Source organism: Dermacentor albipictus, chromosome 1 (genome assembly GCF_038994185.2).
Source record: "Dermacentor albipictus isolate Rhodes 1998 colony chromosome 1, USDA_Dalb.pri_finalv2, whole genome shotgun sequence".
NCBI lineage: Eukaryota > Metazoa > Arthropoda > Arachnida > Ixodida > Ixodidae > Dermacentor > Dermacentor albipictus.
In genome coordinates this window covers 383,183,745-383,201,641 of record NC_091821.1, presented here as the reverse complement: position 1 = coordinate 383,201,641, position 17,897 = coordinate 383,183,745, and the positions used below count along the sequence as shown (strand labels likewise).

Below are 17,897 nucleotides of genomic sequence, written 5' to 3'. Positions count from 1 at the left end.
AGAGATCCGGACTAGTTGGAATTTAGACAAAGGGATTTTCCAGAGCGTTAGAAGAATGAAAAGATGCGCAGAGACAAAAGGACAACGGAAAAGGCACAGCGCTGGTCGGTCATCATTTTGTCTCTGCGCCACTTTTCATTCTTCTAACGCGCTGGAACGTGTCTTCATTTTATGAGATCCTGCGGCATGCAAATGTGTTGACACCGACTGCCCAGTACCGTTTTATGTGTAACCTTCAGTCAAAGAAAAAAGAGAACATCACTTTCGCGATGCCGACGATAAGGTGCGTTACGCGCACAGAGAACGGAACGTTGTCAGTGCGGAGGATAAAAAGGAATATTTTGTTGATGCTCCTTTTATTGGGTGCTTCGATAGCTTCTATCGCTCATGTAATTGAACAGGATGGTAGCACAACAAAATATAGAGGTAAAAAAGTTTGCAGCGAGGAAAAAAAAACAAGAGGGAGGAAAAGACTACAGCGTCAACAAGGGCGCGAGAGATGAACATGGTGTGCTGTCATCGATGTGTTGCAGAACCCAACCGTAAGCCGGTTAGCTCTTCGTAAAGGATGGGGGCTCCTTGGCGGTGCCTGCTGCCAAAGGGTGATCCTCCGCACGCGCCGTTGGTGGGCGTTCGTCTTCACTGCACTGCCGTCGCGTCGCAGCAGAGCTCCCTGATGCATTATCCGAGCTCGTTACGTGTCACCGATGCCAACGGCGCACGTTGAATATTGATCCCACGCTTGCCGGCTCGCGACGGTAATTGAAGAAAAGAAAATGTCGAGTCACTAGAAGATATTGTGATCTGGATGCCTACATGAAGAAAACAAGAAGAAGCAAAGAAAATAAGCGAACGTGAAAGAATAGAATACAGCATCTTTAAAAACCCTGCTTCCTTTATCAAAGGCGACATGCACATGCAAAAGACTGGCTTCGCGCCAGTGCACCATCCCGCTTTTCTTATTTCTGCACTATTCATCACAAATTCTCATTTTAACCCGCGTAGTGGAGCAAGCCGAATTAGTTATACACTTAATATCACCACATTTAATTTTGTTCTCTGTGTCTCTTGCTGTCTTGTCACTGGTGTTATTGTTAGGCAGTCCTAGCAGCTTGGAATTGCTGTGATGACTTCGTTGTTGTTTCGTAAAGCGATGAGCAGTTCTTGTCCGCTCCGTGCGAGTGGAACAGACCGATGTGGTTCGTAACGTATGCCGACGCGACACCGCTGAATCGTGTTGTGAACATCTGAACACGCACGGTAGAAGAATTGGAGCCCCACCAAAATACTCACAACTAAACTCAGCCGCGATGGTTGTTCCCTCAGCAACTAGAACCCCTTAGCCCGGGAATGCACGGCAGATCAATTTCCCCTGACGTCGTTGCCTACTGCAGCTCCTTCCAGTTTTGCGGAATCGACGAGCATGGCTTTCCGACCACAAATCACCCAATGTCACCATTTTATTTGTGCTTTAGCTTTCTTCTGTTCTGTTCCCGTCCTTTACAGGCACACCGTCTTTTTCCTCCCGCGTCTGTGGCTGGAGATAAAGGCGGTCTGTGTTCCACTGGCCTGCCAGATTTTACGATTGCTCCGCCCTTTGCTGAGTGAGCGATGTGCGTCAGCTGCGCCAACAGTCATCGGCCGCGCGATTGTCTTGCCGGGAAGCTTGCCTTTGATACCGAACGGCGGTTTTATTAGAGGCACTGGCAGTGTCACTTGCCGCGCTTGCCATCCCTTGGGGGCTAGCCACTTTTATACAAAGCTTTCTGCGGCAGCGAAATAGACGTGACGAAGAAAGTATGGGGTCTTCATAAGCGGTGGCATCTGGGGCGGAAGTGTTATGGTTCGAAGGAAACCGCTGACGTCAAACACGTCGATACCTTGAGCACGAGAGCCAGGGAAAAAAAAGAATAAGGAATCGCTCACTCATGGTCTTTCTGTTATGTATAACGTAATTCGTTAAAAATAGTGGCCGTAAAGCCTGCTTTTAGTATGTATTTGCACGTGCGAGAGACATGGATTTCAGAATTGCCTATTTTTGTTTATTTAGTTTAATGTGAGCAATTCTAGTGGTCGCGGCATCGTTTATACAAACACTCCTTTTCGTTGACGTGTTTACAGAAGATGGAATTCTTAGGACGGACTACATGCACTGTCATATCCGTGTGTGAAAAGCGGAAAGCTCTCACGAGTTCTTCATGTGATTGAAATGAAAGAGTTTTCACTGAAGCGTTTATTGTGCGAATATAATGCTGCATTATTTATTGAATATGTTTTATCCTTGTAGAGTGTTGAAAGCAGGGTTAGAGTGTGATTCAGACTCCAATAATACTAGAGAGGTATAGGCGCCTATCATTAAAGGTGGGATTTGTGACTTAGTGTTCAGTTTCCCGGGCCACTTCTCTAAAATGCTTCAATACCGGCATCTGGAAACCCCTTGAAAGACGTTTTGTGAAGCTTACGCTGTCTCGTCAACCATTAATATAGCCACGTTATAGTATTGCATTTCTGATAATTTCGTCAAATTTATTGTGGTATACTGTTTCTGTTTATAGCTTTGTTAGGATGTTGACTTAACATCCACAAATGAATCCAAGTTCAAGCGTTCTTTGATTACTCAGCAATTTTGATGAAACCGATTGTCTATATCAAATTCCATTTTAAATTTCATACTCCTTTAGGACGTTCTCGTTCCAAACATATATGAAATTTCTTCTGCTTTACTTTTCGAGCTTCAGTATGGATTCTAAACGTAAACAACTGCCAAGGCCTTCTTAATATGCTGAGAAAAAAAATGGTCATCACGACGATAAGAACCCGTGTGTTGACCATTTGCGACAACCTATCGAAACCTTCGTTGTTCAGTGATGAGAGCCCGTATATTCCAGCACACCGCGCTGGCATCTGGCTTTCCCTGCTGAGGCTCGTATTCATATGCACTTGAGCATACATAATTAACGCTCCCATGTCGCACGTGCTTCTTTGTCTTGTGCTAATTTTGGAACAATTTCAGCCGCGGTAACGCTCGGTCACTTATGGCTAAACAACAAACGCTTGTGTGAGCCTTCATCAAGTTCCTTTGTCCTTTCTTTCTAAACTTCTGCCTTTTTTTGCTCGGCTCCCCCGGTGTAGGGTAGCCAACCGGTGTAGTTTGTCCTGATTAACCATATCACTTACCTCTCCCTTTTTGAAGCTATGCTCCGAGCTATGCAAACACATTCGGTGACGTCCTATATACTCCAGTCACCCGCTCTGTTAACTTGCAGTACTTGGTTTGTAATTCAAGCAGGCGCGCTAGCCCTAGTCAGGCGTTTGACATCCGGCGGCTTCGGATAGTCATGAAAATTGACCCTGCTTTGGCCATCAGTGAAATGTAGCTAAGGCTTAGAAAAATACATTCAACGAAATACCACGCTCACGCGAACCGCTCGCAGTTTCATTTCAAACAGCATAGAAAGGCAGTACTTCATTCCTATTCCCGCTCATAGTGTATCAAAGTCGGACGCGCATCAACAGAAGGCCGTCAGATATGCCATATATCTTCCTGGCCGCTGGTTCCTCGGGCACTTTTTATCTTCTTTCTGCTTCCCTTGCGATCGAACGAGACCCCGGGCAGCTCGCACAAATCCCTTTCGATTTCTCCTCGCGCATCCTCCACCGTACGCCGCCTGTGGCCAAGTTCAAAAAACGGGAACTGTACACCCATGACAGCGGTGGAGACATACGAGGATTTGGAATCCTGCTGCCGTCTATCGCCCGCGTGCAGGGATCCCGAGTTTCGTCTTTTACCAGGAGACCTTTTGTTTACAGTTTGGTTGGTTTTGATACCGCATAGGGCAGATATTTCCGTTGTCTTCGTAGGCGGTCATCCGGCAGGACTTTCTTCCGACATCTTCCCCCGAATTCTTAGTCCACGGCCCTAAAAGAAGAAATAAAGAAGAAGAAAGCAAAGTTATCGCTACAGACAAGCGAGACGCGTGGAATCATAGTATTGACCAATCTGCTGCTCTGGATATGTACTATCTCTTTAGTAGGATAACAAAAACAGCAAGGCCAAAGATAGATGCAGAGGAAGGCTATTGATGGGGAAATTGAGTTGGCTCGTAAATCTATTTTTTCGTGACAGCTGCAAAGTAAATGCTTTCGTGTACAAATGGAAGAAAAAGAAAAAAAAGTATTGTTAAATATCGGTGGTGATGGTGCATTTCATTCAGCATACTCAGCATGAAAAATGAATTAGACGTATTGCAGTAGTTTCTTCACTCAACTTGAGTGAGACGGTGACGACAAGAAGCACAGGAAAGAGGCAAAAAGAAAGAAAGAAAAACTGCTGTGTTCGGTGCGAGAAGTGCGAAAATGTTTTAGGCAGCAACCCGTTTAAGTATCGTGATTGGCCTCACGTAAAATGACACAAGTCAGTATGGAGTCCAGTCGGCCGCTAATCCGGTGGTCCAAGGGGACAAGAATGAAAAAAAGAAGAAATAAGTGCGAAGAAATCAAATAGGAACATTGTAAGATTTTAAAAAATGCGTCAACGCTGTATCACGAAATTTAGAACATCAGCGACAGACAATTGTATTAGCATTACAAATAAATGCTGACGGGAATGAAATAAACATCATAAATGTCTCTCACTGCCAGAGAAAACTAAATAGAGCATGGCGTACATTTCGGCGACTAAACCTCTTTGGTAGTCTTCGAGGTAAAGAACATGGGTTCACATTGTGTAGAAAATGGTCTCACGACTTGAGTCTGCCTAAAGGGCACCCTAATTTTAAATCAATACAGTGTCAGAAATTTACCGCAAACTGACGACGCACCATATATGCGAGTGGAGTACAACTACATGGACCCAATTTCCGATACAGCATTGCAGTGAACACACCTAGAATCACTCTCTGCGTGTAACATACATTCATTATAGTACTGCGCGTTTCGACCCACTTCGTTTCTTCCCACCGCGTGCGTGGACCTTACAAGATGCAATCAGGAGATGATGCGACCATTTAGACAATTTGTTATGTTTCCTCCTTCTTTTTCCCTCAAGTTCACGCTTCATCGTCTGCCCCTGTAAGTTAACTCTAACTGCCCTGCACTGGAAGTTCATAGATGTATTGCACAGTGCTCCTCCATCAGTTTAATTGCCGGTTTTCTTCTTTTTTTCTCCCCCTTTATTATATTGAAAAAAATAAGATGACAAATCTTTTTGCTGCCACTAAGAATGGAACGTGTCACCCCTGAACAAGAAAAGTAAATCGCGTCAGAATTTGCGCGCGTCACATTTGTGTTGAAAAAAAAAAGCTTCCTATGCGGAAACGCATGACTTGTCGTCCTTACTTTGATGCAATTACACTACAAAAGCAGTCGAGTATATGCCTGCGCGGAAGGTACGCTGCCTAGAGTTAAGCAAGTGTCGGCCAGTGTTTACGCAAGGGCATCGAGCTCGTTTTGCGCGTGCGTGTTCGGAAACACTGCTTTTCTTTGCTTCACTGCTCAGTTTTCTAATGGAACATCGAACAAGGTACAGTATGCGTATTCATTACCACTTTCATAATACGGTAATACGGTTTCCTTCCATTAGGCACATAATTGTGTACGGCACTTTTTTTTTTCACACGAGGCCTGTTTTCATGGAACGAGAAACTTCGTCCGTCCTCTGTTAATAATGGCTTCAGTCGGCGAACAACAAGAAAGGTGAGTAAAAGGAAAAACACAGCATTGACTGGTTTGCCTGGATGAAGGCGATAGAAGAAAAAAAAAGATCTTTACTTCGCTACGCCTGTCTTCAGCTCCGTTTCATCGGCCTTCCAAGTTACCGCTCCGCGATTCGGGGCTTGCTTTGTAGCGATCACGCACTCGAGGGTAATCTCATTAACCTCGCCTCAATGTGCCACCAGTTGTGAGGGTAATTTCTCGGTACGCGGAGGAAGGACCGACGCCGGCCAGCTACCAGGCTGTGTGATGCCCACGATCTAATTAGTTTACGCTCCAGAGCGCTTGACCCTTCACCTGACACGGAGACTTTGGACGAAATCAAGGCTGACAGATGTAGCTGCCTCACCGCGGCCTTCGGTTTACACTGTGCTATTTCCGGATAGCTTCGCACCTAGAAATATTTAGAAACTGAATGTAATGTTTGCTGACGATAATAATAATAATAATAATAATAATAATGTTTATTGCCACACAATATACAAAACTAATAATAATAATAATAATAATAATAATAATAATAATAATAATAATAATAATAAACTACAGTTGAACACAACGATGTCTCGCATACGGCGACAACTAGTGCAGACAAAAGCAACTGGTTTAGAAGGTGCAAAAAAGGGCGGAAAGAACAACAACGGCTTCTGTTGTTCTGCGTATGTCAACAGGTACTATCAGCGTCATATGAAACGTGAACAGCGGAGAGCGCGGCCCAAGCATAAGTGAAGGTATAGCGCGCGCCGTCCAGTCATGACCACTGACAGGCACGCGTTTGCCGATTTGGCCGCACCGCGCGATCCCCCGATAGCGAAATATTTTCGCCTGTGATCTGGGTCTTACATTAGAAAGCTGGTAAACAAAGATAATAGACGACAGAAGCTAAAGTTTGCAGTTTACGGTGAGTATTGTCGCACAGTTCGCCGACGCGAACAACGGTGCGTGTGCAGCAGTTTGCACCGTCATCGACTCGCTCACGTGGTTTGTGCGCCACATCATTCTTCCAATCCGCAAACCTGCGCAGCGCGGTATCGCTGGCAGCCGCGATGGTGGCCGGCGTTGGTGTGCTGAGCGCGTTTGTCCGTTTGTTTGACTCCCAAACGAGCGACGTGCGGCCACATCGGATGCGCGCGTCTGTCATTAGTGATGACTGGACGGCGCGCACTATACTTTCACTTATGCTTGGGCGAGGCGCCCCACTGTTCAAGTTCCATTTGACGCTGATAGTACCGTTCAACCGGCGTTTTTTAAGCATGAAGTGCTTTTGTCAGCCACCTTCAAGTGACCTCAAGCCTAAAGCCAGAGCCGTTATCCGGGCACTCAAACGAGAACATCCGGGCAAGTTGCGAGAACAAAACGAGATGATCCGGGCAACCAGACAAGAGCGCATTGCATAGGCCATTTACTTCCCAAACAATTTACAAAAATTATTGCGTCCGAGTTCTCCCTAACGTTCTTTCACAGTGTCACTCAAGCTGCAGCTTCTAGTAAGCTGAAGTTGTATTTGTAATTTCCAGTAGCGATGTTCAAAAGGCAGATACACTCAAGTGACTATGCACTTGATTGTCATCTTTTGGCGCTGAGGGCTCTTCTCAACGCCAGTGGTCCGCCGGACGTTTGGTACGTGTGCTGTTGGGGTACGTGTGCTGTCGTGGACATGGGCTGCAACCATTTTAAGAGTGTCCAGCAAATCTGCTTTCCCGGTTGGCATCTCATGCTTACGTCTACTCTCGATTACGGCAGAGTCAGGATTTTTTTTAAAGGAAATGCTGCACTTGTGCAAGTGCCAGTTCCTACACGTTACCCTCTGTTACTACCTGCACAGCACTCAGCAACTGCTTTATGAACGAAGTAGAACGCCTTATAAAACGCACGTGGTATATATATGGAGAAATAATATGGCCTCCATCGAGAGTAAAAGGCCGGCCCCCGGCCGAAACCTCAGTAAGTGGTATTTTTCTTGCATGCTTCCATTCCTTCAACTATTTCTGTGCCGGATCCTGTGATTCTATGCTCCATTGACTGTGGGAATTGACTGTGGGACATCCGTTGTCAAGCCGAAAACAATTTTAGTGCCACTACTGCAGCTATTGTGGCAGTCTATCCGGACGCCTTTATGCGCCCCGATATTGCCTTGAGCGACTGCCATTCACAGGTGTTTACACACTTTGCAAATGCAGGGATGGAAAACGGAACAAACATATGACACCAATGCATCGTAGACAGGATCTTTCGATTTCCTTCCACGCATATACGCTGAGTAGCTTTCGACGAAAAGATATACCACCGACGTGATTCTTACCCTGCCTTGCCGTCATCTTGAGGAAGCTCGAGGGCGTATTGGCCGCTTTTGTTACAAAGGCAAACGAATATTGACGCCAGAACGATAGACGCATTGCTTTTATATTTTCGTTTTTAAAGGGGCAGCGTAATCGATGAAGAAAACCTGCTGTTTCATATATTTATATTTAATACATAGATGTTTCAGCAACATTCGATTAATACCCCTTTAACTTGCGATGGATTTGCAAACAAACTGCAAACAGAGAGATTACCTCTAGAATGCGCTCGTTTTCGGCGAGGCTTTCAATTCGCGAGGTCCGTCTGAGGCGAGTTGCAGCCGTAGAGTGTTTCTATTCTGAAAGCAAGATCGAGCTTCGTGGAATTGCAAACTCCTTTTCCGAGGTTCTCACGCAGAAACACATGCGGGCTAGCATGGCCGGGAATGTTGACAATTTTCTGATAGCAATCGATGTCTTCAATGGCGGTCTGATTCACGTATATATAGGGGCTTCGCGGGAATGAGTTTTATCGCTGTTTTTCTTGCTTTCATTTCGCCTTCTCAAGTTTCAAAAGTTTTGAGATGTGATATATATTTGCTCGTTCATCGATGAAAGCACTAGGAAGAGATTTATGAGGTACCACAGTGCCCATTTTCTTTTTTTTTTTGCACGTTCTACGGGAATCGAGACATTTGACCTTTAACCTTCTTCGGCTCGTGCTCCCGCAGGGGCCGTGACGTCGAAGAGCATTGAACAGCCACTTGTACATCAAGTGTCTGAATCAAAGGAAAATATTGCGTGGCGCTGAATGATTTTCAAACCCACAGGCATTATTTCGGGTGTTTATGGCTTTGCTTTATGGCTGATTGCCCGCAAGAGGGCTGTGACTGGCTGGGACGTTACATTTCTTGAAAAAGCTAACAGCTCTCGGAAAACGGCAAAACTGTTATCCTGCATTTGAACTTTGGCAAAAAGAAAGAGTGCGGTTTAATTTAGGTGTGCCAATGGTTACATCGCGAGGCGTTCTGAAAAAGGCAAAGGGAAAAAAGTATATGCATCGACAGGATGCTTCGTCTGCTTTCTATAGGCACAATCAGCGATGTAGCCCTAAAGCAATTTACCCGGCAGTAAGAGAACGACGTAGATGCAACCGGAGATGTGTCTGGGCTTGTAATGCAGGGTAAAATAGAGTTGGTTGGGTGCTGACGTTGCACCAACGGCAACGAATACAACAATGCGTTTCGGGAAACTAATAGGTCTGCACAGGAGACTGACAAGACAGTGAGCTTTCCATCCCGCTTGTACGCTTATTGTGCAATCGCGTTCTTCTTAATGCTCCTTCTTCTTCTTCAGCGTATGGCCAGTATAAGTAACAGTCCGCTGTTATTTAATGTCGGTGTTTCTCCCTTTTTGTTATCTCTACAGTAGCACGATCTTTAGTAGTGGGAACCTTTATTAAAAATTTAAAAAAAAGTTATATGAGTGAATGTAGGACGGGATACTATACCTCTCTGCTTTTCGCATTCTCTCAAACCGCTCATATAGAAACCTAAATTTTCGATAAACGTTCCCATTAGCAAGAAAAGTGAAACTGCATTCCTGACAATTCCGTCCTTACTGTTTGTGACTACTAACAGAAGGTGGGCTTAGCCACGTTCCCTCCTGTCTGTATTGAGTACTGATTATTGGTGAAAAGTAATGAAGAACGAACAAAACGCGAACTAGCAGAAACTAGTCGCCATTAGCTGGGAAGGCTGTATTTTCATGAGCAAAATGCTTGATTTTAGTGTTTCGTGGCTGCAGTATAACTTCCTCTATCTTGTCGTCTTCCTCCCTGCGTGTGTCGGCAGATCCCTTTATAAACAGAACTTTGTTTAAGCGTGGTGAATCCAGGCCAAGTTAGCTTGTCCTTCTAGCCCTTTGCGAAAAGAAGGGACGATAAAATTCCTCGCTCACTGAATCACCCGATTGCGATTCTTCTCTAATAGCGGGTGAAACATTATTAGGCTTTCACGTTAGGAGAGTGCAGTCGCTTTAGTGCTCTCTGCAGAGAGATGCGACAGACGTCGCAGTGAGTAGCACGAATTCAGATACAAAGAAAACCTACACCTTCTGTAAGGAAGTTATCTGAAATTTGCCGTGCTCCAAGGATCGTGCAACTTGTGTGGACCTTGTGCTAGCCTCTTAATGTCTCGTGAGAAACGACAGTCAACGTCGTGTACTAAACCATTTGTTAGATCTCACTAAACGTGCGAGCGCAATGAATTTGCGTTGCGTAAGGTATACCGCAATTTTCATCACCAACCTGGGTACAGATTGACAGCGGCTGCCGAAACGAAAGTGGACGATGAGAATATAACGTGAGGCTTATAGCGCGTTAAAAAGACAAGGACGAAGGTGAGAAGTGACACACACAGGCGCTACACACAGGCCGTGACACACACAGGCGTGACACACGTCTCACCTTCGTCCTTGTCTTTTTAACGCGCTATAAGCCTCACGATGTCTTACCAACAAGCCCAAATCACTGCTTTAGAGAATAAAACACTTTTCATCTACAGCGTTCATATAACAGTGAACAGACATGAAGTATAACGAGGGGATGGGAGGAAGAGGAAGACGACGCTGTTCGCTCTGTTGTCACCTCAGCTCTGTAATTTTTGCATAGGTTTTGCTATTCATTAAGTGAGTTATTTATATCCTTGGAAGACGGCCGCATCTTTAAGGAGGTACTGTCCCTATGGGAAGGGTACGGCTGCTCCGGCGCCGGCATCTTTAAAGGGACAGCGCCATCAGAAGGAAGCCAGCGTGGCGGAGGCGGCCATGGCCTCGCAAGGTGTGGAGCTGCCAGACATCAGGCACGATAAGCAGTCCAGTGCGTCATCATCGGTCAGTGGGGACGACACAACTATCGTCGACCCTGACGAGCAAGTGGCTGATATGGCGGAAGTGGACAGCGACGGCTTCAAGGTGGTGAGTCATCGGAAGCAAAGAACGGTCGGAATCCCAGTGGTAGTTTTGCCAACAGAGAAAGGTGTTGATTTGAGAGAGCGGAACCCTATCAGGCTCTTTGAAGCCATTAAGGTACTGCTGGGATCTGCCCCGATTCGCAGCCGTTTCACATCGCAAGGCGCGCTTTATTTAGATATCGCAACGGAAGAGCAAGTTGACATTCTGCTCCGGTGCTCTCAGATTGGGGACATAAAAGTTAATGCCCGGCTGCCCACATGACTAACACATGTGTTATTAGGGGAGTACCAGTGTGGTATTCGGAAAGCGACCTTCTTGACTACTTGAAACCGCAAGGGGTTCTGCACGTGAAACGTCTCATGCGCCGGGTGGAGACTCAAGAAAAAGAATGGGCAGCGAAACCTACTAACTCTGTTGTGATAACGTTTGCTCCTAACACCGAGCGCCCCGAAAAAATTGACCTCGGTTTTACCAAGCATGCAGTCAAAGAATTCGTTGAACCTCCTCCCCGATGCTTTAGGTGCCAACGCTTTGGGCATGTAGCTAAAGTTTGCATCAAAGATCAACGTTGCAAACGATGCAGTGGCGCCCACGATTACAAAGCCTGCAAGGCAGATTTTGCTTGCGCTAATTGTGGTGGCGACCATCCAGCGAGTTTTGGTGGCTGCCCCTTCCGTGTAAGCGCCTTACACCGCCGAGTGTCCTTCATTAGTGGTCCCAAACAACAACCTACTGAGAAGCGGATACCTGGAAGTGACGAGTTCCCGGCGTTAGATTCGGAAGTTGAGTTCCCTGCGTTAGAGTTGGACGTTCGTAGCGTGGTAACCAGCAACGTCAGAGAGCGACCTGAGCCTAGCAAGACGGCAAAGTCCTCTGTGGGTGAGTCGGTTGTTCGATCTGCTGCAGCAAAAAGTGTCCAAGTTTCTCAGCGACCAGACTTGACAGCCAGACAGCCGGACAAGTTTCACAGCCAGACTCGACAACATGGAGGACATTCCCTCGCCTCAAAAGAGATGAAGACACCAGCTGAAGTGGACAAGAGTGGGTCCAAGTCCGCAACCTTTGTTGAAGTTGTGAGGAAGTGCGTGCAGCAAAATAAGGAGCTCAAAAATCAGGAACTGTCCGACCTTCTGCGAGTTTTGTTTGAAGTCCTGCGTTCATATGTTCAAGTGATGCAGACTGGCACCCTGAAGAACTTTCTACAGCTCGTTCTTTCCTTTGAGCCCATGATTACCACCTTCGCAGCGACCTTCACCTTATAATATGGCTAGTCTTCTTCAACCTCGTGCAACAAAAAATCACCGAAAAGTGCCATTTATTATGCAATGGAACTGCGCTGGGATTCTAAGTCGATTAGCAGAACTTAAATTATTTCTGAAAGATACGTGCGTTCCAGTTTTAGCCCTCTCGGAGGCTGGCCTACCAAGCGGGAGATCTTTAACTGGATATGTCGCCCATAAGAATTGCAGCATAAAGTCATTTCCCGCGGGAAGCGCTGCCCTTTACATACGAAGAGAGATTCCTCATGTGGCTTTGAATGTCACCGATCTTTGCACCGATAGTATTGAGGTAGCGGCTGTGCGGATACGTCTTGGCTTCCGAACTCTTTCTATTGCATCCGTATACGTGTCTCCGCGGAAGAAGGTAGCAATGGACTTGTTTCTGCAGCAGCTTTGTGACCGTTGCCCGGCGCCCCGAATTATCTGCGGGGACTTCAACGCCCATCACTCTCTCTGGGGTGACAGGAACACAGATTCCCGCGGACGCAAACTTGTAGAAGTTATCGATAGTTTGGACTTGTGCGTGGCCAATGACGGAAGTCCCACTTTCTTCCGGCCTCCAGCCTCAGCCACATCAATAGACCTAACCTTGCATTCATCTGACGTCCGCGTGAAGTGGTTAACTGCACCTGACCGCATGGGAAGTGATCACTATCCAATTTTTGTGTTTACTGCCGACTTCCATTTGCACGACTCTAAAATTAGCCATGTTGTTAATTGGGGCAAATACAGGGAGCAACTTGCATGTGTTTCTGGTGATGTGATTGACAAAATGATTTCTGGTAAGATGGCTGCTACCACAGCGGTCAAGTTGCCTACTCATTTTCCGACTCCGGATTTAAAACTCAGGAACCTTTGCGCAGCGCGCAGAAGGGCGGAGCGACAACTGATGCGGAAGAAGGACGACAGATCCTTGAAGACGACCTTCAATAGGCTTAACTCTGCCATTCGACGCCACACGAACAAGCTCTGTAGGTCGCAGTGGGCGTCCTTCTGCGCTAGCTTGACGGTTTTCTCACCGATGACGAGGATTTGGCGAGTCATTGGCAGTCTTGCTGGTGATTCTCGTCCTAGTAAACCTTTTGAAGCGCTTGCACTGCGCAAGCAGAAACCTCTCGTGTGCTTGGCAGAGGAATTTGCAGATGCATTTGTAAGTGCAAGTTCAGGAATTCCTCCCTGCACTCCACCTGCAACATCTACGTCTGTGATGGACGCCCCGTTTACACTTCGAGAGCTACAGACAGCACTCAGCGGCCTGCGGCGTCGATGTGCACCAGGTCCTGACGGCATCACCAACCAGATGATGCAGAACCTACCTCTGGAACACCGAAAGATGCTTCTAAGCTATCTCAATCGAATGTGGGAGACTGGCGACGTTCCTCCTTCATGGAAAGTGGCTCGCGTTGTCCCAGTGCTGAAGCCCGGCAAAGAAATGACAGACTTGGCCTCGTATCGTCCTGTATCACTGACGTCGTGCGTGGCTAAGCTTATGGAGAAGCTGGCAAGTAAGCGTTTATCTTGGTGGCTCGAAGATAGAAGGGCTCTGCCAACATGCATGACTGGATTCCGAACAGGTTTAAGCGCACAAGACAGCGTCTTGGACTTGATAAGCCATATTGAACATCATAGAGCTTTCGGCCTTTCAACACTAGTTATTTTCCTAGACGTATCAAAGGCTTATGATGCCATCCTTCAGAGCTCAATACTAAATAGTTTGCAGGCCATGGGCGTACAGGGTTATCTTCTGCGCTTCATTCACTCATTTATCAGTGATCGGAAAATTCAAGTGCGGTTAGGAAGTACCACAAGCACCGAAAGGGTGGTATCGCGAGGTGTACCTCAAGGAAGTGTTCTTTCCCCAACGCTCTTTAACGTTGCAATGGCTGGTCTTCCCGCTGAAGTGCAAAAACATTGCAGGCATATCCATATGTCGATATACGCGGACGACATCTGTCTTTGGTTAACCGGATATCAACACAAGCGTTTAGCTCTGATAGCTCGACAGGCATTACTTTCAGTTCAAAATTACCTTCAAGGTGTGGGGTTGACTCTCTCGGTGGAAAAATCTGGCTTCATAATGTTTCCAGGTAGAGGAAGAAGGCATGCGCGGCTGAAGATAGACCTTAATCAATCTTGTCTTCGACAATTTAAACACAAGCGCTTTTTGGGCGTCATTATCGACTACCGCCTACAGTGGCTACGAGCTGTGGACTCGGTTGTGACATCGATATCTTCGCGTCTCAATGTAATCCGTAGAGTTGCAAGCGAGCAATGGGGAAATCACCCATCTTCAATGATCAGGTTGCACGATGCACTAGTGACGAGTCGAATAATGTATCAGCTCCCTTTAATTTCCCCATCGATATCACAGCTGGAACGACTTGAGGTTCTGCACAGAAAGGGCCTAAGAAGGGCTCTTGGCGTTCCACAGACTGCTCCTAACAATGCAGTACTTTATGAATCTCTATCGAGACCTCTTAGCTTAGTCGCTTCACAGAGGTTATTGATGCAAATTGGCCGCCTCAAACAGACGGCAGCTGGCCGAGCCCTTCTACAGCGCCTTCGAAAGAGATCCGAGTCCCGAGCGTACTTGGCCCTTAATACTCTTGGTTACCTGGGTCTTGACGCTAGAGGTCGAATTAAGAGGGCGAAACCACCTTGGTCTTTCGCGAGCCTCGATAGTTCGTTGGCAGTTCCTCACGTTCGTGCTAAGCGGAGTTCTCCTTTGGCAGCAACGCGTTCGCTCGTACTGGAACATCTTGAAACGGAATATGCACGTCACCTTCAAATTTTTACTGATGGCTCTGTGGACAAGGTCAGAGGATCTAGTGCAGCTGCTTTTCACATTCCCTCTTTGAACTTTGATTGGTCCGTTCGCTTCACTGCAGTCGTGTCCTCCACAACGGCCGAAAGCGTTGCCATTGAGGCAGCTCTCAAAAAGCTACGGTTTTGTACGCCTCAACCTGTGGTCATTCTTACAGATTCGAAATCCGCCCTTCAAAGGTTAGAGCATGGATTCCCAACTGATGCCTTATCTCTAAGCTCCCTACGTTCGGTGCAAAATCTCAGTGTCAAAGGCTTCTCCATACGATTCCAATGGGTGCCATCACACATAGGTATCATAGGCAACGAGATGGCGGACAGCCTAGCCCATAGAGCGCTGTCTGGGAATCCTTCGAGAAAAGTGCCTCAAGAAGACGGGAGACTCTTCAGAGAAGCGGTGTCGTGCTACTTCAGTTCTTTGTGGAGCTCACCTCACAAGCCATGTGTGATCAAGGGTCTCCAAAGAAACCAAGCAACCTTACTGCTACGCATTCGCACGGGCTCTGCTCGTACCCCTGCGTGGATGTTTAAGACTGGCCTGGCGTTATCACCATTATGTTCAACGTGTGGTGTGTGTGGTGACATTGAACATTACCTAATGTGCTGTACTGTGTATAACGCGGAAAGGAGGGTGTTATTCGGGTCTCTGAAGAACACAGGACTTCCTCACAGTTCGCTTCAGGACATAGTTTTCCCGCGCGGGAACCGGTTGTGTAGGAAGGAGGTCTCTCGCCTTCTGTTAAATTACCTACAGGACACGGATTTGGCTTCAACATGGTGAACTGAGGAGTGAACATTTGTAATTGGGAGGTCTGTGTCGGATTACGTGATTTAATTATTTTGAGTGTCGCTACGGTGGAGCAATTGCCGGCAGCAACTGCAAGGCTAGTCCCACCAGTAGCCTACAACAACTCAACTCAACTCAACAACGAGGGGATCTCGGTTTCACTGCTGAGGCACCCAATTCCCGTTGCGTCCCGCACGATCATCCAGCATCGAGAACAGCGCCTGGGTTCTCGACGGCAACTCAACTGTGTCGGAACATCCGCTCACCTACTCTGGCGCAAAAATATATCTTGGGCTCAGAACTGCAGCTTTCGCCGTTTTCGCGATTCGTCGCCATATAGAGCCGAGGCACAGTTCTAATCGAGAGAGAGAGGGTTTATCAAGGTGGCCGAAGCAGGCTTTTTATTACCTTGGCTATATATAGTCCAGCTCATCTCTCTATCGCAATCTTCACTTATTGCCGCCTTGGCCAATAGTGATAAACGTTTCTCAGAGACACCCACTACGATAGAGTCTCGTTTCTTGCCTCCCACAAAAGTGAGCCAATATCAACCGCTGTTGATCAAAGTAACCGCGAAACACCCGCAAAAGCCTTGCTCTAAGTATCGGGTTTCTTTTACAGGAACAAGGAAACTGTGTGGCGAGGCGGACAAAGCACAGTAGCGGCAAGCCAGAGTGCAGTAAGCTTCGAATGACGCGGTGCGTCCATCTGGCCACCGAACGTGGAATCGCTCATACGAGAGGCAATTTCCAAGGGTGAACAAAGCGTCCTTTTTGTTTGTTCCCATCCGGGGGGCTACGCCACTCTTCGCATTTATTATTAAAGAGAAAAAGCTTGCGAAGAGCACCAAAAAAGGATTTCGTAATTGGGAGAAGGGTGGAGCTGTAAGCAGGAGCCATGCGTGCTGGCCTGTAGTGATTTCTGTGCGTCCCGATTCCCTCTCGCCCCACGGAACCGTCGCAGCGGGGCTCTTTGTCCGGAGTGGTGCAGCGGCTCGATCGCCACGCGGTAAGAAATTCCTATGATCTGCGTCTTCTTCCTTTTTTTTCTCTTTGCTTTCCGGCTCGCTTTCGCGTCTGCCACTGGCAGGACTTGCTTTTGTTTGCTCGACTACCGCTTCCTACAGTCGAGATAGAAGAAGAATCGTGGAAGGCCATCTTTCCGATTGCGGATCCGCAGCTGGTGATTGGTTTGCGGCTGGGCCGGCATCGGGGATTGATACACCTCGGCTTTTGTTACCTGCGCGCGTGCGAGCCGTACGGCGGCACGGAAATTGCGATTCCATGCCGGTTTACTTATTCCAGGTGCAGCCGTGCTGTCACGGCCGGCGAGAAAGCCTTCCTGTTGCCAGGTGAAGGATACCTGTCTTTTGTGGCCGCGATCTTAGGATGATACTGGTTATTTCGTAGAGAAATCATGACTAATACGGGGTTCATGTGACTTCCGAGGTACGGGGTAAAAGCCTGGGTATATTTGTTATGCCGTCTAATTAAAGGCTGAAAGACATTGAAGGCGATGACGTTGCACTTGTTGGACTAGCATTGGCCATCAGTAGTGCCATCAGTAGTATATTACGAGGCAACGTTTCAACTTTTTCGCGAGCTCATTGATAAGATTAAGTGGAGCACCTCTTTAGAGCGGGCGCCCGAAATTGCGCTGTCGGCATTCCATTTTCCTGAAGGTTATCATGGCCGAACGCAAAGGCCACCCTCTGCTGTGTCTCAGTGACAATATATATAGCTTTCTGGTGATATATAAACGCGATGTCGCGCCCTCATTTAGCCGCCATGGCGATCGCATTCCGGCACGAGCGAAATACGATACCGTTTATATACCTGTGCATTTACGTATATGTTAAAGAAATGTAAGTGTTCGAATTAATGTGGAGTCCACACCGGATAGCGGATAGTCCCCTGAAACGCTTTGACCGAGGCACAAGCGAAAAATACGGCACTGAGGAATCTAGTCCGAGGTAATTCAATCCCCAAGACGTTGTTCTGCAAGGGCTGCACTGCTTCAAATACTCTACACTCTTAGGCAAAG

At 47.1% G+C, this 17,897-nt stretch overlaps 1 long non-coding RNA gene across 2 annotated transcripts in view; it reads right to left on the bottom strand.

Annotated features, from left to right (window-relative positions):
* Positions 1–355: 355 nt before the first annotated feature.
* The window catches only part of LOC135900345 (uncharacterized), a 195,253-nt gene continuing 177,711 nt past the window's right edge, over positions 356–17,897 (bottom strand). For both annotated transcript variants that reach the window (XR_011511377.1, XR_010563852.1), the window contains exons 3-4: positions 3,829–3,919; positions 356–812 (exon numbers count right to left, since the gene is read on the bottom strand). This is a non-coding gene — a long non-coding RNA (uncharacterized lncRNA). The remainder of the gene's footprint in view (positions 813–3,828; positions 3,920–17,897) is intronic.